General features: G+C 47.5%; 1 protein-coding gene across 5 annotated transcripts in view; it reads left to right on the top strand.

Moving 5' to 3' along the window:
• The first annotated feature begins 3,059 nt into the window (after positions 1–3,059).
• The window catches only part of CHST8 (carbohydrate sulfotransferase 8), a 308,323-nt gene continuing 294,090 nt past the window's right edge, over positions 3,060–17,292 (top strand). For 2 of the 5 annotated variants that reach the window (XM_081963646.1, XM_081963648.1), the window contains exon 1: positions 3,060–3,427. The gene's annotated coding sequence lies outside the window, so the exon portion shown is untranslated. Of the gene's footprint in view, positions 3,428–3,847; positions 3,924–4,930; positions 4,949–15,377; positions 15,396–17,292 lie in introns of those variants that run through there. The other 3 variants (XM_081963649.1, XM_081963650.1, XM_081963652.1) reach the window with 3 other exon arrangements.

Here is a 17,292-nt window from a genome sequence, read left to right as displayed (position 1 = left end):
CAAAATTTACTTAACTGTTAAGGTGGGATGAGCTTTTCCGTTTTCAAGCTAAGGCGTATTTTTTCTGCCCAGGTAACTAAAAACAAACTGCAATTCCACCTGGGAATTTCTAACTTGGGGTTTGAAATGTATTCCTTAGTCTGGACTCTTTTATCCTGAAGCCGAATGAAAGCAAAATGCCATGATGGGTTTTTTTTTTTTTTTTTTTAAATATAAATGATATCTCCTTCCCTAGAAATTAATTTCCTCTATAGGTGATGAATAATTCAGCAGTTTGTTATGTGGACTATGTCCTGTGGGGAGGAAATGCTACACTAGAAAAGATCCCTTTGATCCAAATGCATCTCTTTGGCTCAGGCTGCATGCAATGGCTCAAGCAGGACAGAAGCGCACCTGAGCCAATCCCTCGGACTGGGTGAGATGCCTCCTCCGTGCTAACTTCACCATTCAAACAATGTCAGTTGAGAGGGGAGGGGAAGACACATCCGTGGGTTGATGTAAAAGAGTCAATCTGGCAGCTGAGACAACAATAAAAACTCCATCTCTTTTTGATACTATCTTGATTGTGATACACATAAAAAGGGGCGGAGTGTGAATCTCACATTCCTGATGCTCCCTTCACATTTTTGACCTGGGGGAGGGGATGGGTCATTTGAACAGTTTCTTCCCTGCGGAAATGGCAAGCATGAACCTCAGAGGGGTTTTCCTCCCTTTGCTGTCACCCAAAGCAGGAGTCTTCAAACTTGGCAACTTTAAGACTTGTGGACTTTGACTCCCAGAATTCCTCAGGAATCCTGGGAGTTTACAGTCTTAAAAGTTGCCAAGTTTGGAGACCCCTGAACCAAAGCATCCCTTTCCAATATCTCTCCTCCCATTCAGAACACAAATCAAACCCACATCACCTTTCCCTCAAAAGACCCCAAGCCCTCCTCTCTTAGGTCTTCCCTACTAAAGATGTAACAGGCAAGCTCATTACTAGGGGGCAGCAAAGAGTGAGGCTTTTGGGTCTTTGCTGCCATCTAGTGCAAGGGTCCCCAATCCCCCGATCCATGGACCGACACTGGACACTAGTGGCATGCCAGAAACCGGGCCATGCATACAAGCAAAGTCCTATCTGTGAGATGCAGGCAGCACACAAAACCACGCCCACTCCAGTCCGTGGAAAAACCTCTCTCCATGGAAGTGGTCCCTGGTGCCCCAAAGGTTGGGGGCCACTGATCTAGGGGGCAATCTCTCCCTCCCCCTGGCTTCTACCCATGCAAAGGGAGGGGGGAATCTGCAAGGGACGACCCGAAAAATACCAGTCACAATGCTGCCATTGGCCTGTTTTTCATTTGAGAGACGCTATTACAGCCACCAACTTTTCCTGGAGCTGTGGTGGTGCAGTGGCTACAATGCAGTATTGCAGGATAACTCTGCTCGTTGCCATGAGTTCAATTCTCAGTAGCTCAAGATTGGCTCAGCCTTCCGTCCTTCCGAGATGGGTGAAATGAGGACCCAGATTGTTGGGGGCAAATAGGCTGACTCTGCAAAACCGCTTAGAGAGTCCTGTGAAGCGGCATATAAGTCTAAGTGCGATTGCTATCTTGATTGTCCTGACAATGTCCTGTGGACATCCATGGGAGAAAGGAAGGAAGCCAACCAGCCATCAGAGCTCACAAAGCCCCACACTCACACACACACAGTTTCCAAGTTGTGTTGCTGGGACTGGCTCAGGAGCGCCAAATGGATTTTCAGGAGAAGAGAACCTGGACAGCAACCTGCCAGCCGCCCTTCCTGCCTCCTATTCCCTCTTTTGCCACAGTTCCTGCCAGGACAGCAGCTATGAAAGCTATGAAAAAGTCTAGGCCAGGGGTGTCCAAACTTGGCAACTTTAAGACTTGTGGACTTCAACTCCCAGAATTCCCCAGCCAGCTGGCTGGGGAATTCTGGGAGTTGAAGTCCACAAGTCTTAAAGTTGCCAAGTTTGGACACCCCTGGTCTAGGCGGCCACTAGGGAGCCCCCAAAACATACCGTCCGTTCTCTGTCTGCTGAGTGCCACCTTTTGCTCCCCTCAACTGCAGGCCGGTAAATCCATTCAGAGTCCACCAGCTCCGAGTCTGTCCATGAAACCATTGATTTACAATCTCAATTACGAGATTACGCAAATGACTTATATGGACAGTAAAGACGTATTTTTCCCCTTAAACACGCATCACACCGAATCCTCTCTGAAATGTTGCCTTTACTTTCTCCCTTCGCCTCTTTAAAAGGAGTCGGAAGCGGAGTCCCCGGGGCCTCTTTGCTCCTGTTCCCTGCCGAAGCTGCCCGGATGGGGCCCTTCTTTCCCCAGGGGTCTCTCCGGGGCTCCCAGACTGGGCTGCTCCGCAAAGGCGCCGGGCTGGCATCCGAGAGAAAAAGCCCGGCTCCCCCCTGGTTTGCCCCGCCAGAAGGGCGGCCTCGCTCTCCCCTATTGCCAGTCGCGGGGCGCAGGGGGGGGGGGCTCGCTCTTCTCTTCAGGCCAACCCAGCCACGGCGTCTTTTCGTCCTGACGCCAGGCTGCCTCATTTGAGTGAGGGGACACAAGGGGCGCCTGGCCCCGCGGGACCCCAAGGCGGCTGGTCCCGGCGCTCCGTCGCCTCGCCGCCCACCAGCTCCCTGGTCTCCAACACCACCACCCCAGGCCCCCCCCCCCGCTGTGGCGCAAACAGAGCGACTTTCTCCTGCCGTCGGCGGGGCGCCCGGCCAGCTCCTCCGTTGAGGAGGGAGAAGCGGCTCTGAAGCGGCGGCCGGCGGCCTGAGGGCGGGCGAGCTGGGCTCCTGCTCCCGAGCGCGCATCCCGGAGTTGGCGCCGGCCGCCCCTTCGCCCAACTTGGGAGTTGTGGCAACTTTGCGGGGGAGCCGCGCGGCGCTGAGGGCCGGGGAGGCTTTGGGCGCGGAGGAGCCGCCGCAGGTGCCGGCCGAGGAGGGGGGGGGGAGACGCGCCACACCTGCGCCCCCTCCGGCTTCCTTCCCTCGGCCGCCGCTTCTCGCCCATCCCCGCCGGCGCGCCCAGCGCAGGTGACCGGAAGGAGGGCGCCGGGGCGGAGGGCGCCGCTTGAGCCCCCGGCGCCTGGCCTGGCGGGGTGGGCGGCTTTCCTGAGGGTTGCTATGGCGGAGGAGGGGGAGGAGGCGGCCTCCTCGCTCTGCCTGCGGCGCGGAGAGCGGCTCTTCTCTGCCGGCAGCTCCCAAGGAGGCGGCGGCAAGCCAAGGCAGCCCCGCCCCGCCCTGCCCCGCCCGCCCAGCCAGCCAGCCAGCCTCGCGCCCGGCTCTTCCGCGCAGCGTCCCCGCTCGCGGCTCGTCCGGCAGCCGAGGAAGCCGGGCGGCCGCTTTGCATCGGCGGCGAGGACGCGGGAGGCAGACCGAGGAGCGGCCGAGCCAGCGCGGACAACGGGGCGCCCCGCCCAGGTCAGTGGCGGCTCCGTTCCCGGGTCCGGCCCGGCTGGGGGGGGGGGTGGCGGAGTCGGAGTCCCGGGCGGCTGAGCTGGCTCCTCCGTCCCGGACGCCTTTGGCTGCGGCGATGGGAGCTCTGTCCGCGGGGCCTGTGGAACTCCGCGCCACCGCTCGCCACGCTGGACCCCGGGGCTGGGAAAGGCTGCGGGGCGGCGGCAGCCGCTTGGGTCTCCCTCCCGGCGGGCCTCGGAGGGGCGGCGGTGGGCGCAGTCGCGCAACTTGGCCCCAGTTGCTCAGAGGTCGGCAGGTCGGTGCCCCCTCCCCCCTCCCGGGTTTTGGCCGTCGGTTGTCGCCTGGGGGCGGTGAGGGCGCAGCGGAGCAGGTGGCGGGCGGGGAAGGCGGGGAGCCTTCGGAAGAAAGTTTTTCCCTCAGCCGAGAAGGGAGGGGAAGGAGGCGGCAGGCGCCCCGGGAACTCCCCGCCGATCCAGACCCGAAATATCTCCTCTCAAAGGTACCGAGGCTCCCGTTGGGTGGGCCGACTTGCTGGGGCTGGAGGGGCTGGGCTGTCTCCCTCCGCTCCCAGTCCCGACCCTCGTTTCGATGCCCTCCGGGTGGGCTCCGCGCAGATCATCGGAAAACCTTCGGGGGGCTCCGTTCCGCGCGGCCGGTCGCTTCGGCCCGTCTCAGCCTCGGGGTCGGAGTTTGCCTCGCCTGTCCGAATTTGGGGTCTGCGGGGGGGGAGGGTCGGACGGAGTTCCCTAAGGTCATCAAGACGCTCTTAAGCACCTGCTCTTGGGGTTGGGGAGCGCGATCTTCCCTCGGAGCAGGGAGGGGTTCCCGCGCCCGTCTGGTCGGCCGATGCAGGCTGCGTGACCTGGGATGAATCTCCGGGATGCCTTAAAGTTTGCCCGGTGACGATCTAGCTAATTCTAGCAGATGCAACCGGCTAAGTTGTTTAAGTGCTGGATGGGGTTGTGTTATTTTTCTAGCTTAGCCCATTGAGTGAACCGGGGCTGGTTGTCCACTAATGTAGCTCAATATAGTGCAGAAACTTAGAAAGTGGGTTGACGGGATAACCAGGTAAGGCTTGTCTGAATGCAGGCAATTAATCATTGATTTAAATGAGATGTGGGAAGAATTGACTCGGCTTCCTTTGCTATGGGGGCCAGACAGGGATGGGGTTGCAACCAGTTGATGTCAGGAGTTTGCTGAGACCTTAAATGCTGGTCTGCTCCATTGGCCTTACTCCTGAGGAAGCCCACTGCATTGCTTCAGAAATCCAAGGATGATTATGCACAGACTTACTGTCTTTTCCGTGATTTAATTTTTCATTCAGCCTTCTGAATGAAATCCCGGCTCCACTTGTTGAAGGCGATGCTTGGCCTGGATGGGCGCAGCGTTTTAATCAGCCTCTTGTTTTTCCTGCAGGGCACTTTATGAAAAGTGCATTCCGAATGCCAGGACTAATGCCCAGCTGGGCATGTGCCAGTGGGAAGTGCTGCTCTGCCAACTTTTGTGAAATTGATTAGGAGCAGGGTGGGTGTTTTTGTTTAAGTGCCACTCAATTGCCTCCCTGCTTTCCTTCATTGGACGTTATGCTGAGAGATGCTTTTGCAGAAACGCAGCCTAATGGTTGCACACTCATCACACCCCATTTTAGCCTTTTCTGTTGTGTACACCCAGCCCATATTTAATGTCACTCAACTTTTCATGTAAGTCCCAGAAAACGAGGCCATTTCATTAAACAGTGATTCAATTAACTCTGTGCTTCTCAATCCTGGCAACTTTTAAGATGTGTGGATTTCAACTCCCGGAATACTGGCTGAGCAATTCTGGGAGTTTGAAGTTCACCCCATCTTAAAAATTTCTGAGGTTGAGAATCATTGAGTGAATCAAAAGCAGCCCAGGTTATCTACCCAATGATTATTTTAATAACTCTATGCAATGTTCTACTTGGCCACTTCCTGTTCCCCCTAAAAAAAATATGTACCAGGAGGCAGGAACAGAATTTCCTCCATGTTTGGTAGAAATCTGTGTGAGGTTTTTTAGACAACTCGAGTGGAAAAAAATCCCCTAAAGGCCAAGGAAAAAAAGCTAAGGCCGCCTTCCCCTTTGATGTTTCTCCAAAAATCTTTGCATGATCTGATAGTAAGGGAATCAATGCTCACTGGCTAATCCAATTAGAGATTAATGGGTTGAGTGAAGGAGGTTTGCTCACCACTGGAAGTTCAAAGATGCTCAACAGGCTCCTTTGGGGAAAGTGTAAGGATGCGTACATGACCCAAATGCATTTAGCACAGGCTGCAGATTCCTGAAAGATTTATACTCATCTGGTCATAACAATGAAGTCATTGTTTGAACCAGAAAGGAGCCTAGATATTTATCTGCCTGGAACAGACATGATAATCGCCAGGAGACACACTGGCTAGTGATCATAATTTTAAACATCTTGCTACACCATTCATGGTCTGTCTTGCCCCATACCCCTGTACGCCACCCTGAGTCCTTTGGGAGAAGGTCGGCATCTAAATCCAATAAAAACAAAACAAAACAAACAAACAAATCCTCCTATGTTGTCCTCAAAGTTGATTGTTACACTTTGTTGCATCGTACATAGCTTGTCATTGTTGGGAAGGGGTATTGTCTGAAATGTTACCTCTTAACTCTTGATAGGCCAAACTCAAATGCTCTCCTTAAAAATTGCACATCGCTATGCCCTTTGATAAGGTAAAAATTATATTTGTATCTGATGCATTATGGCCTTGTTTGCAAATCAAAAGAATTACGTTGCATTGGAAAATCCCTATACTATTAAGGCTTGTTGCATTCTTGAATGGTATCAATGTGTCCTCTATTAGGATGTCAGAAGTCCATTAAGATGTAGACAGCGTGAACTGAACCCACGGATTTAGTGGTCTTTAGAAAACCATGGGTATAATTTCATTTTGAAGCAGACACTTTCTGCAGTATGGCAGTCTTCAAGAAAATGGCTAAGACTGTTATTGTTTACAAATGGTATATTCCGAATGGGCAGTGCATATATTTAAATTGAGTATTCTCTTGATTACAGAACTAAAATGGAACATGTATTGGTTGTTCTTAGTATAAATGAATTCACTGGGGAATTAGTACAATTTTTCTGTAGACATAAAGGTTTAAAGTAAAAAGAATACAATTGTCATCTCTAACTATTGGAAGCCTATTTCATCAACCCTGATTGTAAAATATTTGTTTTTAAAAAGAGGAAGCAGAACTCTTGAATGTTGTAAGTCCCCCCCCCGCCCCCCGGCACATTTTGAATAGTAATTTTAGGGCCCCTAATCATAGGTGCTTGAACATCTGTCCAAGGTTCATTAGCACTAGACTAGATGGATCCTGAAGAACCATGATCCTTCTTTGTTTCTAGAGATCTTAGTGGAAAGATCTGTTTTAGCTGACTTTCAGATAAGCAAAGAGATTCCCATGTGGATTTGACTCACAACTCTTTTCCCTTTCAGTCATGCCTTTTTTTTGACTGATGTGGATTCCTCTGATCTCAGTATCCAAAGGGGATTTGGACATGTCAGCTTGCAATTAGACTCAGTTGCATTTTGCTTTGTGCTGAAAGGTATCAGCCAAAAGGTACATTTGACCTCACCAGTTTTTGTGCACAGTATTTGTTCATAAAATCTGCCAAAATCAGTGGACCAACTCCCAGAATTCTCCAGCTAGCTATACTGGATGGGGAATTCCAGGAGTTGAAGTCCACACATTTTAAACTCCCCAGGACTAAAAAAAAACACTGGTTTATTATTGATTGCCCAGATGATAGGACTGCAGCTTATGCTACTTCAGCTGACTGCTACCTGCAGTTCGGCAGTTCAAATCTCACCAGGCTCAAAGTTGACTCAGCCTTCCATCCTTGCAAGGTGGGTAAAATGAGGACCCAGATTGTCGGGGGCAATATTCTGACTCTGTAAACTGCTTAGAGAGGGATGTAAAAGCACTATGAAGCGGTATATAAGTGCTAAGTGCTAAGCTTATTTTGGCAGTGATGTCCATGGAGATACACAGCAAGTCGGATTCATAATAGGCGTGGCCCCAATTATTATCAGAAAAAAATGTATTTTTTGAAAGGTGCCATATTTTTCAGGAGAGCCAGCTTTTCCTTGGGGGTATTTGCTTCCATGTGAATGCCCGAAGAGTGAATGCCCAAACCGGTTTTCTGGAGTGAAGGATTGATTTCCTCCAAAAGTGAATCCCACCCTCCTAGTCTTCCTAGGGTGGGCATTTTGCTCCTCTTCCCAATCCCCTGTATTCTGCCTTTGGTTCCAAGCTTTGTCTAAAAATTGTGATTTTGCAAGGTTTGCCCTTCGCGGATCCTTCCCTCTAGTTCCTTAGTGACCTGTTTGGACTGGTTCCAGCTTCTATTCCCCACTGAATTCACTCTTGCCTCTGATTCCGCAGCAGCTGACCTGATGCAAGGCAAGCAGAGATAAATCTGGGAGACGTGAATTTTGCATTGGGGCTTGATTTGTAACATAATCCATAATTCTTTATTTGATTTCTTTCTATCCATTTTTTACCAGTTAGTCTTCTCAGCCAGCTGCTCCCTGCTGCTGCCCTGATCGAAGTTGCCGAAAGTGGAAGCTTTTTGGCAGCTTCTCAGAAATCCTCCACCTGCAGATCCTCCTGGTTTCTTCCTCCGTGAATTTATAGTATAGAACCAATGTAACTGAAGGTGGTCTGACATTCTGCTGAAAAACGGAGTACTTTGCAATTGTCCCAGTGTACATGCAGAGCTTGCTTTCATGCTTTGCCCAGGTATGCCTTACAGCAGAGGTGTCCAAACTTGGGAACTTTTAAGACTTGTGGACTTCAACTCCAGAATTCCCCAGCCAGCATCTGGCTGGGGAATTCTGGGAGTTGAAGTCCACAAGTCTTAAAAGTTCCCAAGTTTGGACCCCCCCTGCCTTACAGTTTCTCTGATGCATATGCCCTTCATGAAGAAGGTTTCTGCTTTTCTGGCTCTTTTCTGTTTTAAAATTCTTCCTAGATTTCTTTAAATGAAGAGTTTTGATTTCCCTTATTTTGAACTCCTCATCCTTACCGCCATCTGCAGCCCCCCCCCCCCCACACACACACATTGAGGTAGGCTGCAGATAACTGAAGAGAAGATTGTATGGTGAAGGGACATCTGGGCATGCTTTTTTGGACAGCTCTCACTACCTGTTGAACTGCATACACAATTAGTAATTCTCCTCCTCCTCCCTGGTTTCCCCCTGCATTCCATCTGAGGGGGGAAAAGCAATGAAAGCAAACTTTCTTAGATCAGAATGGGTGAGAACGAGTAAAGAAAAACTGGAGAAATATCCACTGAAGTTAGACTGCCTAATCAAATGAAACTCAAATTCATTCGAATCTTCTTTTCTAGATTGATTTTGAATTCGTTTGGCAATTTTGAAAGCCAGCTCTCTGCTTTCTAGTGGTAGAAGTCTGATGTGTGTGTGGCATTAAAAACTGCCAAGCTGGGGAGAAATCTTGTATATTTTTTTGGGGGGGGGGTGGCTTCCTCTTGTCTGAAGTTTCGAAAAGGCGAGTTGCTTGAAGGGAAAGAAAGGGAACGCACAGCATTAGGTGTAACAGGTTTCTTGGCAGTTTCTACAGACCTAAATGAAAGCGGTCTGAAGTGGAAGGTTTAACCTTGAATTTACACACTTCTAAAATGCCAGGAGAGGAACGGAAGGAATTTGAATTTTTTCTTCTTTCTTGTTGCAGCAGCAGTTTTTTTTTCCTCAGTGGGAAACTCCCATAGATGCAGATGAGATTTGTCTCCTGTGCCCAAAAGCACCACTGGGAGAAAAAAAAAAATCTGAGTTGACAGGTAAGATTTGTTAGGCCAAAGGTTGCTGTCAGGAAGATTGGGGTCTTGGATTTGTCAGGCAGCTTAGCTGAGATCCCATTTGCAGTCTTCAGTAAGCAGGTGACTGAGGCCACCTTAGTCCCACGTGGCCTCTCCGCTCTCTCTGCTGATCCCATGATGCGCATGGGTTTTCCAAGATGCTTCAGGAGACGAAGCACCAGATGTGGCACTTGGAGGAAGGCAGAGGGCAGCTGACTGACCACAAGTGGGAGCTCATCTTCCTTGGAGCCTGTCTCCTGGTCAGAAAGGCAGCCAAAGACTTCTCACCCTTATTGGAGATGGCAAGAGCTGCCCATGAGCCGTCTACCATGGCCAGCCCTGTTGGGTTGGGAGGAGGGAAGGAAGGACATCTATAGGACCACAGTGAGGCAGTATACATGCCATATGGCAGGAGTGTCAAGCTCGATTTCATTGAGGGTGCATCGGGGTTGTGTTTGACCTCGGGGGCCTGGGATGGACATGGGAAGGGTGGCATGGCCAGCTCAATGCCACTCATGTCGGGGGTGCCGGTGGGGTCCTGAGCACTCTGCCAGCAAAAACGGGCTCCCGAGCTCCGTTTACAGCAGCCACGGCCTCCTGCAGCCCTCTGCCAGTGAAAATGGAGCTTGGGAGGCCCATGTGCAGCCCCCGTGAGCTCCGTTTTTGCTGCAGAGGCAATGTGGGTCAGTCCTTTGCTGTTTCTGCAGGCCAGATCTAAGCACCCCGTGGGCTGAATCCAGTCCACGGGACTTGTGTTTGACACCCCTGCAAGTAAAGCTGCTTGGAGTTGTGCCTGGGCAGGTCCAGGTGAGTTTTCTAGGAGCAGGTGAAGGAGGTCGTCTGGACCAAGACCTGGCTCTGCTCCCAAGCCCGGTGTGTGTGTGAGTGTGTGTGTGAGAGAGAGAGATGGGGGTGTCTGGAACCTTGTTGTGTTTGTATCAGTGTGTTTGCTGTTTGTCAGGGCTGCTGGTCTTGTTTCTTGTTTCTTTTTTAATTAAAAATTATGTATTTTGATACTGTAAGGCAGGAGTACCCAATCCCCCGGGCCTTAGCCTAGTACTGGGCCATGACCCATTCAGAACTGGGCTGCATGAGTGATGGCTGAGTGGTGCATGCATGTACGCAGCTCCATTTGTGCAAGCGGGGGCCCCTTGCAGGCACGCGTGAAGCTCTATTTGTGCCAGTGGCAGGTGTGCCTGTTGCTCACACAAACGGAGCTTCACGCAGGCGTGCGGGTGCCCACTGCTTGTGCAAATGGAGCCGTGCACATCTGTCACTTGCACCTGTGATTTACATTGAACAATTCCCCCCCACACACACACACCTGTCCGCAAAACTAGGAAGTTTGGTGACCACCAAGCCACTCAGAGTCTTGTGGAGTAAGTGGCCATAATTGCAAAACAAAGGAAGTGCATTGCTTGATGACGGCAAAGAAGAGACAGGTGCTTGGTATGGCCATCCCTGTAAAGGGCTTGGAAAGAATTCCTGGAACTGTGTGATTCAGGACGGCTCAGGGCTACAATCTGATCCCCTTCCCCACTTTCTTTCCATTCCGTCTCTTTTTCTCAGGAGGAGAAACTACAGCTATTTGCAGGGTGTTGGCGTTGCTGCCATGTAATTACGCAGGTCCCTAAAATTTGTGACTTGTAGCTGCCGGACAGCAACAGATAGACTGAGCTGGCTAACCGAGAATCTCCTCCTAAACACAAATTTATTTTGACACTTAATTTGAGAGAGACCGGTGGAGTTATTCTGGCATATATTGGGCCCCAGTTACTGGAATATCTGAGGCAATTTTTTATGGCGTTCAGGGTCAGTCAACAACTGAGCAGATACCTCCAGCAACTGTTCTATTTGACAGTTTTTCTCCCCCCCCCCCTTTTTTTTTTTTAAAAGAAATGCCTCGGAACAGCAGGCTCTTTGGTTCAGGGAGGAAGAAAACATTTCAAGAGAGAGTTTGGTCAGCGTTTGAAGAGGAGAGGAAGAAGCTCCCAGGGAAATGAAGGATGTGTCGTTGTTTCCAAGCAATTGCAATCCCTTGTTCCCAGAGAAGCTCTTCTCTTTCTCAATGGGTGCTGAGTATCATTCTGGATGCAGGGGGGGGGTCTAAATCTGATGTGGGGCTCAGGTAGGCATCCCTAGGAGATGGGCCCGTTCTCACGGCCGTTACAGCAGGATGACTGTGGGAGGGTGGAGCAGAGTTATGCTCCCACCATGAAGGATGCTGAAAAAGAATACAGATTAGGCGAGACCTGGCTCAAAAACAGTAACTGTGAGATGGATCTTGGGGTCCTAGTGGACAATCACTTTAACATGAGCCAGCAGTGTGCGGCAGCAGCCAAAAAAACGAATACAATCCTTGGTTGTATAAATAGAGGCATAGAATCAAAATCACGTGAAGTGTTAGTACTGCTTTATAAAACCTTAGTAAGGCCACACCTGGGATTCTGCATCCAGGTTTGGTCACCACATGACAAAAAAATTTTGAGACTTTGGAAAAAGTGCAGAGAAGAGCAACTAGGATGATTAAAGGCCTGGAGACTGAAATATGTGAAGAATGGTTTCAGGAATTGGGTATTTCTAGTCTAGAGAAAAGAATGGGGACAGAACAGCAGTCTTCCAAGTATTTGAGAGGCTGCCACAAAGAAGAGGAAGTCAAGCTATTCTCCAAAGCACCTGAAGGCAGGATAAAAAAACAATGAATGGAAACTAATCTAGGAGAGAAGCAATCTGGAATAAGGAGAAATTTCCTGACAATAAGAACAATTAATTAGTGGAATAGCTGGCCTTCAGATGTGAGTGCTCCATTCCTGGAGGTTTTTAAGAAGAGAAGGGACAGTCACTTGTCTGAAATGATTTAGGTTCTCCTGCTTGAGCACGGGGCTGGACTAGAAGACCTCCAAGGTCCCTTGTATTCATTTTTTTTTATTTTTTTATTTTTCCCTTTCAAATTTATTCATAGATATACATTCTTATAATTGTCTGTTCATCATTAGTCTGCAGTGGGGCTCACGAGGAGGGTCTTTCCCACAGCTGCACATCCTATAGATGTGTGCATGTGTGGATCTTCCATTATTCTAGCCACGATCCTCTGAAATGTTGAATCTTTCACAACCAACCACAGGCTTCAGTGGGGGAGGAAGATAGATCGTGGATAAAGAACCCCCCATGATGCCTAACCAATACCAAGCCAATGATGCTGAATAAAATCTAATCTAGTAAAAACTTATGGCAAATGTATAAATGAATATTACCCTGCCCTGTTTTGTCCTCTCTTTCTGGCATCTGAAAATTTATTGTACGCTTGTTCCCAGGGTGAAAAATTTAGACAGCTCCATAATGGAAGGTCAGAGATTAATTATTTATGGAGGAACATCAATCAGCCTGTGGAGATGATTTATTTATAAATTCCAGAGCTGTAAGTGAAATGTGAATTCTGATTTTGCCTTAGCTTCTTTCTTTCCTTTTATTGATTGTTGAAGAAAGTGTGTGTTGTGTAAAATTCTCTATTGGCTGCTACAGTATATGTTCTTTGGAAATTAATAAGATTTCTGTATTGGGATAACCCGAGAAATAATCATTTATGCTTATCGTTTGAGTTCTAGCAAGAAACCTAAATACTTACTAGATAATTGCTGTTCAGGAGGATTTTTTAATATTTTTAAAGACCTTCTCCCCTCTTCCTCTTTCCTCCTTTTTGTTATCTTCATCCACTTGTAACATTTCTTGAACATTTGAGCAAAGGCAAAAGAGACATGATTGTGTTTGGTGATAGACGTAGCATGAAAAGAAAAGGCTTGAAGAGGGAAGAAGGAAATTTTTTATGTTTTTTTAATTGGGACAATCAGCTTGAAATTTTTAAATAGAGAAGAGACATTTAGTCCATAGGAGGTATCCTGCACTACCAATCAGGAGGAATGTGCACACTTGTTCTGGCTAGCAAATTCTATTCAAAGGCACGGATCTGCACAAAAGCTTATGCCTTTTAATAAATTCTGTTAATCACAAAAGGTGCTAATGGATTCCTGATTTTAGAGTGGAGCTCCGTGTGAGCTACTCTTCAGCCAAGCTGATAAAATGCAGGTCTACCCTTCTCTTCGCTGGTTGGTATCTTTAGAGAAAGTCTTTGCGATTCTGAATTTTAAAAATTGCTTGGTTTATCCTTCCCATCTCTGGTAGCCTCTGGATATTGCTGGACTTCAGTGTGTCTCCCTCCCCTCCACAGCCGGCAGAAACAAGATTCAGGGTTGAATCTCTTCTGCGGAAGAGTTTGTCAACAGGAGCATAGATGGACTTAGAGCAGTGAGGGCGAACCTTTTAGACATCGAGTGCCCAGACTGAGTGTGCATGCCCAAACTGAAAGGTGCATGCGTGCGTGGACATGTGCGCATGCACAGCAGAGACCCGAAAACCAGCTGGCTGGTGGGAGGCGGGACACCCCCAACACTGACAGCGTGGCAAGAGGTAAGATTTTTTTCTTTCGTGAGCTTCTGTTTCGTCGTTTGCAGGGAAACAGAAGCTGATGAAAGAAACACCACAGAGATCTGACCTGGGGCAAAGGTGTGCGTGCCAGCAGAGAGGGTCTGTGTGCCATCTCTGGCATGCGTGTCGTAGATTTGCCATTATGGACTTAGGGGACCCTTTGGCTAGAAAGATGTGTGGGTGTGTTGCCAGGATTTGAACCAGAGCAGAGAGTGCGGCCTGAGAGCAGCGCCTGAGACATTACCATTGACCGAATTTGAACAACAAGCCAAGCAGAGTCTGGACTAAGTGGTATCTGGGCATACAGAAGGGCGACAGACCAGGCTGGGAGGTCAGGAAGCTTCCCAGAAGAAGGTGGTGTAAGCCAGTGTTTCTCAACCTTGGCGACTTTAAGTCCTGTGGACTTCAACTCCCAGAATTGCTGGCTGGGGGATTCTGGGAGTTGAAGTCCACAGGACTTAAAGTCGCCAAGGTTGAGAAACACTGGTGTAAGCCATTCTCTCTCTGCTGCCAAGGAAACAGAGAAGAGCGTCAGCAGGCCCTGAGCTGGATTTGAAGATGCTACGTTTTTTCCTGCCAAATGTCACACAAGGATGGAGCTGCATCCGAAGGAAGAAACCCAAGATAGGCTCATAATATTTACCTGGCTGCACCCTCTCTCTTCCCCCCCACCCCACCCCAACTTACTTTGAGGAGGAAACATAATATACACACAGTGCCAGAGCTTTTCATTTCACAATTACGAGTTACCTTATTTATTTATTTATTTTTTAATGTTCCTGCATGTGTATAAAAAGCATTTGTGGTGAACTAGTGGAGGAAGCCTCGTTAAATAAACAGCGTTCTGGTTTAGTGATTTCTGGACAAAAGGAAGCGGGGATTTCTGCAGGGAAGGGCCCGGGAGCCACTCCTGAAGCCATTGAAGTCCAGAGTAACTTGTGGATGGCTTGGTGGAGCTTTGAAAACGGTGATTTTGATGGGGTAAACATTCCTCTGAAAGAATAAAAGGAAAGATGCAGACTTCGGTGCTTTTAATAATTACTCTTTTTGTTCCTGTTGCTTCGCTTGCACTCCTGCTAAGCCACATCCATTCAAAGACCATCCTGCTACTCTGTGGCCTGCCATCTTTAGCATTAAGGGTTTATCATTAAGGCAAGTAAACGCAGTTAAGGAAAAGAATGAGGGAGTGTAAGCAATGCAAATGGGCGGCTTGTTTACATTGCAGATAAATCTTTTAAACTAGATTATGAATGTTTGCGGGGTGGGTGGGGAGGAGGGGGTTGCATGCTACAAATCTTGCGAAGAGGCTGACCTTCCAGGCTATTCGAAAGCCAGAGGGGAAGATATATAAAACCACTTCCCTTCTCCCTAAAAGTTTTTCATTTAGGATGTTATAATAGCCAAGGATTCACCTGACCATCCTCAGTCATGGTGAAATGTGAACTGCACCTTATTTATTTTCCTCAGTTCTGGAAATGTCAGGATTAAATTAGCTGTGGAAAAGAATGCAATTTGAAGGAAGCAAGAGAGAAGAGGGAGATACCAAGGAGAGAAGGAGGAAGAATCGGCCGGAAAGATGGCTCTGCGGCACCCCGGCTCACCATTTTCACCATCCTTTGGGTATTCTTCACGCCAAGGATAGGCAACATTGGTGCTTGACATGCCATCCTTAAGGCAATAGTCCCCTGGCAGTTGCAATATGAATAGCTTGCTCTTACACATGTCTCATCCCATAATTACTTAGTCTTACTTGGAGCTTTGGACTTCATTATTCTTGATTTATAAAACATCTAAATCATTCTTCTGCTCAGATCCGGCTCTTAATGACGTTCATGTCCAAATCCACATCTGGCAAAGGTGCCAAGTCATATACGAGGAAGTGAAGGAGAGAGCCTGTTTTCAGTTTGGGCAAATCTGGGGAGTACCAAATTCATATTTTAGGCACCACTGGAGAAAGAAGGGGAAGTCCATCCTTCCTTCAAAGGCTGGCTGTTTTCAAAAGTTGCTGTTTTGCACTGTTGATGGTGGTTGATGTGGTATTGATTTAGCATGAGGTGAACTCAACTTTCGAGGTTTATGGTTGAGTGTCAAGTCCAGTCAATTTTACTTCATTCAACAAATCACTCGAAGGAAACCATTCTAGTTTAGGCTATAAGAAAGACAGAAGGATCAGTATGTGTTGAAAACTGGCCTTCCAGATTTTGAAGTAAAAACTAAGACAATTGATCACTTTTCAATTAAATGGGTCACAGCAGAGACAAGCAACACCATGTTGGTGTCTGCAGCAAATCACATCACATTTAATTCAATCAGTGTTTTGAAAGTAGGGAGAATTCTTGGCATTTTGAACTAAAAGATTATTCTGGGGGACCTAAAACCAAAGCTATTCTTTACAAGAAAAAAATGGAAATTTGCAAGGTTCTCATATTGGCATTCCAGTTTTATTATTAACACTCTAGTTCAAAATCTCAATACTTATGGGGTTGTGATTTTAATCATAGGATTTAAAGCTTCATGTTTTACATTATACTTCCCTAACTTGTTAATATTCAGCTATGTTGGACATTGGCTTCTATGATCTGCTATCCCAAGATGTTTGGGAAACACTGAAAAATGAGATTATAAAAACTCAGTCTAACACAACACTACAGAGAAGGAAAAACAAGAGACGTAGACAAAACCAGCATAGTGCAAGAAGAATTATTTGATAAAGTGAGAGGCAGAAAGGAAAGTATAACAATGGAAAGAGGGACATAGATCTAAAACAGAATACCAGCTAATAGCTTCCAAGATGCCTTCCATTCCTATATATTTTATCAATATTGATGTGTTTGCTGTAGGATTAGGGAGCTTGCAGTTCAATACATTTGAAATGCACTAGACAGAGTATTTCAGACAAGTGAAACTGTGTTGATTTGTGTAGCTGTAAATAACAGTGAATAATAGCTATTTCTGTTTCATGTTAATTAGGATGATGACAGTTACCAAATACTGTTGTGTTATATCAGGTACAACATCAAAGAGACCTATCCGTTGTCAGATATGCTAAAAAGCAACATATCCTTCATTGATGTTGACACTTGGTGGTTTCATGGCCACTGCATGTAGTTTCTTGGCATCGACTTGAAAGCTTCTCTCCCTGGCTAACTTTTGGCCTGGTCTTGTGTTTATCCCATAAGAATAGCCAAAGTTGTCTAGTGCCACACTAAGCTGGGCCCAAGCCTTCTGTATTATTGCTTATCAATAATTGTGTGCTAATAGCTCTCACCTCTCATTATCAAATAATGAAAGAGCATGTCCTGCAAAGCTTTGAAATAATCAACATTTAATCTGTAAGGCTTCATGTCCTGACCCATAATTTTGACAGTTTTCACCCCATTGCTAGTTTATATTTATTCTCAGTCCCTTCAAAACGTATGTCTCTCTAGAGTAAAGCATCGTTTGTCACTAAATGTAAAATAACACAAGTATGAAGTAGGAATAGTAAATGGATATTTTATTATAATAATTCGCAAAT

The sequence above is a fragment of the Natrix helvetica genome (genome assembly GCF_964273705.1).
Source record: "Natrix helvetica genome assembly, chromosome: 10".
Lineage (NCBI taxonomy): Eukaryota > Metazoa > Chordata > Lepidosauria > Squamata > Natricidae > Natrix > Natrix helvetica.
The sequence above is the reverse complement of the archived record's forward strand: the minus strand, read 5'-3'. Positions and strand labels throughout refer to the sequence as shown.